This window comes from Cebus imitator, unplaced genomic scaffold (assembly GCF_001604975.1).
Source record: "Cebus imitator isolate Cc_AM_T3 unplaced genomic scaffold, Cebus_imitator-1.0 Scaffold179, whole genome shotgun sequence".
Taxonomy (NCBI): domain Eukaryota; kingdom Metazoa; phylum Chordata; class Mammalia; order Primates; family Cebidae; genus Cebus; species Cebus imitator.
In genome coordinates this window covers 3,128,132-3,135,353 of record NW_016107494.1, presented here as the reverse complement: position 1 = coordinate 3,135,353, position 7,222 = coordinate 3,128,132, and positions in this window count along the sequence as shown.

Here is a 7,222-nt window from a genome sequence, read left to right as displayed (position 1 = left end):
AAAAAAAAAAAAAAAAAAAAAAAAAAAAAAAAAAAAAAACTCCCATGTGAGGGGGATGGAATGCTCATTTTTCAGGTACTGGCCTTCTCAGGAAAGACCAAGGTCAACACAGAGAAAGATGGTGGATTTCTGGGTCTACAAAAGACCAAACAAATCCAGATTATCAAGGTTAGACCCCTTGCAGTTGTGGTTGGCTTCAATCAAGATGATTCCCAAGAGCTTGCATAATACATTTTACTTTTTAAAAAAGCGTATTTCATTGATCTTGCCATGATAAAAGCTAGATATATCTTATACACTTATCTATATCTATATAAGATATACCGGTACTTTTTTCTTTTTCGCTACAGGGTCTTGCTCTGTCGTCCAGGCTGGAATCCAGTGACTTGATCATAGCTCAGTGCAACCTCAAACTTCTGGGCTCAAGTAATCCTCCTGCCTCAGCCTCCCAAAATGCTGGGATTACAGGCATGAGCCACCATGCCCAGCCTCAATATTTTAAAAGTTTGTATTTTACAAAAGCCGTTCACATCCGTTATTTAATTTGAGGTAGAAAGAGTATTGTTTCCGTTTCGTTACAGAGGAAACTGCCTAGAATCATTTAACCAGTTGGTTGGGAAGCCAGGTCCTTTGCACTAAATCTTGTGCCCTTGCAGGCCTTTTTTTTTTTTTTTTTTTTTTTTTGAGACAGAGTTTCTTGTTGCCCAGGCTGGAGTGCAATGGTGCGATCTCGGCTCACCACAGGCCTCCATTTTCCAGGTTCAAGTGATCCTTCTGCCTCAGCCTCCTGAGTAGCTGGAATTACAGGCACATGCCACCACACCCAGCTAATTTTGTATTTTTATTTTAGTAGAAATGGGGTTTCTCCATGTTGGTCAGGCTGTTCTGAACTCCTAACCTCAGGTGAATCTCCCCACCTCGGCCTCCCAAAGTGCTGGGATTACAGGTGTGAGCCACCGTGCCTGGTCGCCCTTGCTATTTAGAGGCTGGTTAACTGCTGAAAGGGAGACAGGACTCACAAAACCCTCTAGTTGAAATGAATCTGCAGAGAATGTCTGGTTTTCTCCCTGGCTCTAGACTCTACTAAATTCTAAAAACATCTAAATGCTCTTATTTTCTTAAACTTCTCTGGGGAATGAAATCTATCCTCTCAGTTACCTGTCCCAGCAACAAACAGCCATTCTGTTTAGAAAGCCATGCTGTAAGGCTGGGGGCGGTGGCCCATGCCTTTAGTCCCAGTACTTTGGGAGGCCAAGGCGGGCAGATCACTTGAGGTCAGGAGTTTGAGACCAGCCTGGCCAACATGGCAAAACCTCGTCTCTACTAAAAATACAAAAATCAAAAATTAGCCAGGCATGGTGGCATGCACCTATAATCCCAGCTACTAGGGAGGCTGAGGAAGGAGAATCACTTGAACCTGAGAGGTTGCAGTGAACCGAGATCGTGCCACTGCACTCCAGCCTAGGCCACAGAGTGAGACTCTGTCTCAAAAAAAAAAAAAAGCAAGCAAGCAAGCCATGCTGTATTTCCACCTTTGGTTTTTTTGTTACCACACACACACACACACACACACACACACACAAAGTTTGTTTAGCAAAGAAAGTGTTTTTTGTTGCTGTTGTTGGAAAAAAGCAATAAGGGTCTTGGAAAACAAAGAATGGGATCATATACATTTTCCAGAGCACTTTCTCACTTCCTGTGGCAGCTAAACTTTGCAAAAACCCTGAGCTGGCACTGGGAACTGAGGAGCAAATAAAGCCTGGAAGCCTGATGCTTCTTCCTCAGAGGCTTTTGAACAAATTGACATCGGAGCTGGGGCTACAATTCTGGTTTCTCGACCCTGGATTAAAGAACCAAATCTCTGACCTGTCATGGTGGTTTATGCCTGTAATCCCAGGACTTGGGGAGGCCAAATGCAGGGCAATTGCTTAGGCCCAGGAGTTTGAGGCCAGCCTCGGCAACACAATGAGACCCCAGTCTCTACAAAAAAAAAAAAAAAAAACTGGGCATGGTAGTGCACACTGGTGGTCCCAGCTACTTGGGAGGCTGAGGCAGGAGGATGATTTGAGTCTGGGGCAATATAGTGAGACCCTGTCTCTACAAAAAATCAACAAAATTATCTGGGCTTGGTAGCATGCACCTGTAGTCCTAGCTACTGAGGAGGCTGAGATGGAAGGATCTCTGGAGCCCAAGAGGTCAAATCTGCAGTGAGCTATGATTGAGCTACTGCACTCCAGCCTGCGTGACAGGGTGAGACTCTGTCTTAAAAAAAAAAAAAAAAAGCCAAATCTCTTTGCCCATCGAAAAGTCAAATTGACTTTACAGATTAACTGAGTTTTCATTTGGCTGAGTTCTTAATTCAGCATGCAGCCCAAGTTCCCAAGTGCAGGACTACTGAAGACAGCCCCAGGGGACTTTCCCAAGAGAGAACATGAAGCCCCAGTTGGACTCTGGGCCGGTGCTGGGGCAGAGCCAGCAGCATGTGCAGCTGTGTGGTTGCTGGCTTCTCCCTGCTCGGGCTTCATGGGAGCCAGCGACATTCAGAGGCTTCTCTTGAGATATTATCCTTCAGGTCTGTCCAGATTTATGAGCTCTGTGATCTTGTATAGTCTGATTGCAAGGCTGGGTTTTTTTGTTTGAGACAGAGCCTTGCTCTGTTACCTGGGCTGGAGAAGAGGGCACCATCTCGGCTCACTGCAACCTCTGCCTCCCAAGTTCAAGCGATTCTCCTGCCTCAGCCTCCCAAAGTAGCTGGGATTGCAGATGCCCACCACCACATCCAGCTAATTTTTTGTAATTTTAATAGAGATGGGGTTTCACCATGTTGGCTAGGCTGGTCTTGAACTCCTAGACTCATGCAATCCTTCTACTTCAGCTTTCCAAAGGGCTGGAATTACAGGCATAAGCCACTGCCTCAACCTTTTTTTTTTCTTTTTTGTAGAAACAGAGTCTCACTGTGTTGCTCAGGTTGGTCTCAAATTCCTGGTCTCAAGTGAGCCCCCCTGCCTCAGCCCTCCAAAATGTTGGGATTGCAGGTGTCAGCACCTGACCTGTTTACTTGAGATTCGGGATCCCCAAATTCCCCCTGCCATATGCCCTTATCAAATGAATTCTCCCTAGTCACTCTCTTCTCGTTCAAACTTCATGGTGGCAAGACAGGGAAGATTATCGTATATTCCCTGAGGCTTAGAAGATACCCATTTCAGCTGACTAGATTCCTTACCTAGAAATCCACTGAGGAACCTGAAAGAGGTCTGGAGTCAGCATCAGTTAATTGACGGTGTTAGGCAAAGGATGCCACTTCACCGCTTTCAGTGTTAGTTTTCCCATCGGAAACACGTGGAGAATCCTGGCTGCACAGCAGAGACCTGAGAGGCTTGCATGTAATGTATGTAAAGCAGCTGGTACACAGTAGTACTTGATAAATGTCAGCTATCATAATTACTCACCTCCTTCATCATAACCTTCAAGCATGAAAAGTACTGTGGATGTCTTGAGGGTCCAGCCGAGCAGGACAAGGCATTCCTTTCATGGTTTCTTTCCTACTGCATTGCCCTCCTCACTCAATCTTTTAAAAATAAGGAAAATAAGACTGGCCTAATTCTTCCCATATTTATCCAAATGAAAAATCTAGAACTCAGCTTTGCTGCTGTGCAGATTCTGTTCTCGGCCATCAATCTGCAAGGACCCACCACCCAACTTTTATTTTAATTTACAATTATAATTTTTTTTTGAGACGCAGTCTCAGTTTGTTGCCCAGGCTGGAGTACAGTGGATCTAGACCCACCACAACCTCTGCCTCCCCCCAGTGGAATGACTTAGACCCACCGCAACCTCTGCCTCCTCGGTTCAAACAATTCTCCTGCCTCAGCCTCCCGAGTAGCTGGGATTACAGGCATAGGCTACCACCCTCAGCTAATTTTTTGTATTTTTAGTAGAGATGGGGTTTCACCACGTTGGCCAGGCTGGTCTCGACCTCCTGACCTCAAGTGATCTGCCCGCCTTGGCCTCCCAAAGTGTTGGGATTACAGGCATGAGCCGCAGAGCCCTGCTGAAGTAAAATTTTTTTGAATCAAGGTGCGAGCCGGAGCTATTAGGCTAGAACTGAGAGGACAGCGACACTTTGTGGTCAGACACAGAACTGCAGACCAGTCTGGAGTGGGCTCCGGGTGGATCATTTGCTCCGACCTAAGGCTGTGTTCTCATCAAAAAATTTTCTCATCAAAAAATTTACTTTCCCTGTAATCCCAGCACTTTGGGAGGCCGAGGCGGGTGGATCACGAGGTCAAGAGATCGAGACCATCCTGGTCAACATGGTGAAACCCCGTCTCTACTAAAAATACCAAAAAAAAAATTAGCTGGGCATGGTGGTGCGTGCCTGTAATCCCAGCTACTCAGGAGGCTGAGGCAGGAGAATTGCCTGAACCCAGGAGGCGGAGGTTGCGGTGAGCGGAGATCACACCATTGCACTCCAGCCTGGGTAACAAGAGCGAAACTCCGTCTCAAAAAAAAAAAAATTTACTTTCATATTGGAAAATAAAATGAGGAAGGAAACACAGCACTTAAAAAGTGTGAGTGTAATTACTTCTTACTTTATAAATGTGTCCTGCTTGTCATAGCTTAAGATTCAAGGCTATATGGCTTTTGCTGTCAAAACAAAACAGACAAAAAAGGCCAGCCACAGGAGATAAGTCAGTTTCAGATGCCTGCTGGGTGCCCTCAAGAGCTGTGGAAGATTTACAGAAAAATCCTGGCAACCCCTATTCCTCTCGGGTTTTCCTTTTTGGCATATTCAGGCCTTGAAGAACTAGGAAAATGTATGAAGGAGGCAACTGATACTGTACAGTGGTCCTGTCAGAGGGAGAGTAGCTTTAAATCATCCACAGGAATGACTGGACTTCAAATACAGTTTAGTATTAAAAAAATGAACACACCTGTAGGGCGGAATGCCAGCCAGGGGCTGTCCTGACTCTAATCAGCTTCTTAGCAATTCTGCTCCCTCGACCCTGCAAAGAGGAATGGGTGTGTGTCCCATCCTGGGTTATTCAGAGATCAGAAGCCTTCCTCTTCACACTAGTGGGCTCAGGTTTTTACTTATTTTAGACAATCCTCAGGTCTTTTCCCATAATTGTGCATTTTCACAGATAGACTCCTCAGCAAAGACGTCATGAGAATTTCCAGGGTAAATACGTAGGGATCTCTGTTCGCACCGGCTAGATTATGTGTTCTCTGGATCTAAACATCTGCAGAGAAATTTATGAGAACGTGAGCAGCTCCTCTCACCTTGATAAGTTCTTCAGCCCCTTCACTCATTGAGTTGACCGCTGCAAAGTCATGCAATGGTGGACAGAGCCCTGACCAGGAGCCCCTCCTGTGAATTTGGGACAAGGACGAAGAGAGATTCAGAGTCCCTTCCTGTGGCTGGAACTGTAGCCTAACTGGGAAGCTGTGTGCTGCCTTGTTCCCACCATGGGAGGCAGAGGAAGCTGGTCTGCGGAGGGAAGGAGGGAGGGACGAAAGGAGAGAGAGGGAGAGAGAGAGGGGCAGCCTTCAGAAGACAGAGGAGGAAGGGAGAGGGATCCAGACGTGTCCAGGTCCACTCCTGAAGACGCTGACGTCTTTGAGACTCTTGGGACCCCTTGTGCCATACTCCTTTGTAATCTGGCTCAAATTGGTTTCTATTACTTCCAATTTCGATAGAACAAATGAATGGTGAACCAGGCAGTTAACCACATTATGCCTCAGTTTCCTCATCATTCATTCATTCGCTCAGCAAATATTTACTGAGTGCTTGCTTTGTTCTAGGCACTGTTGTGGATGCTGGCAGACATAGCAGGGAACAAAAGAGATTTTAAAAATTCCTTTATGAAATACAACGTCTACTAAAAAGGTCTCTGGAAATAAATATACGAAAGATATAACTTTCAAATCAGGTACCAGCCAAAGAGCTGGCTGACCCAACAGGCAGAGGACCAATATGGGATGGGGCCAGGGTCGCTTAAAACAGTATTCATTCCTTTTGGCTTTACAGTAAAATGGAATGAAAAGGGTTCACTCTTTCCATAGCGTCTTTTCTTTCACATCTTTCCTTGGGACCTGGCTGAGGGCCCTCCTGATACTCTGCTGAATGCCTCCACACCACCCGGCTTCCACACCAGCAAACCCTCTCTTGCCCTGAATGAGTCTTTTCTCTCTCTCTTTCTTTCTCTCTCTCTCTCTCCTGCAGTTTCTTTCTGGCTTTGGCTGTGAGCAGCTTTCAGGCTATTTTCAGTTCTCCTGTGGAGCTTCAAATAATACACATGCGTCTGTAATTCTTAAAATCTCACTTGAACCACCCCTCCTCCCACCCAGTTGTTTATCAAAACGACTTAGGAGGCCTCAATGAACTGATTTGGCTCTGCTGCTGCTGCTGCTGCTTCTGGTAGGGCTGCAAATGAGCAGCGTGAAGACCAGAAGGCCTGCAGCAAGGGGGAGGAAGCCAGGAAGGAAAAGGCTACGTGAGGAACACCCAAATTCTCCAACAGGCTAGAAAATTACCTGTGGATGGGGTTCAGTCATCCTCACTGCCTGATGTCCGATCCTCCATGCTGGGCCCAAATCTTCTTACTTCAGAGAAAAATGGGCAAACTCCCATGCTTCTTATGTAAAACCAGAATTAAAGCACCCTTTACTTACTGTTTTAGTATAAACACAATGCAGAGATTCTTACATAATAAAGAACCAAGAGTAACACTTAGCAACCATGGCTCACAGCCCTTCTCAGCTCCCCAACATTCCTTCTAGAGATATGAAGCCTGTCATCACCAGCCAGGCAGAGGACAAACATTTCCAATAAAGATAGACAACCCATGGTCTGCAACGCCTCAGCCAGAGTGTTGAGTTGTTTGTAATTTTTTACATACTCCATGCCTCTGGTGCGTCTCCACCTCCACCTCTAAATTAATGAAAAACATTCATTCCTGTGGGCATAAGTACACGAGCGCGCGCACACACACACACATACACACTGAGGTTCTCCCAAAATCCATGCGCCCAGTGTCAGTGGTGTCTGGCAATGCAGCAAACCCTGTTTTAAGATGGAAGCACTATTCTCCCCACGCGCTCAGGGTGGTGTGGCTGTCTGCCCAAGGAATAGGCTTCTCTGATAAACTACTGCGTCTGCAAGATTTCTATCTCACAGAGCAGTCATAATGACAGGACATCTTGCTAGCTCCTAAAACCC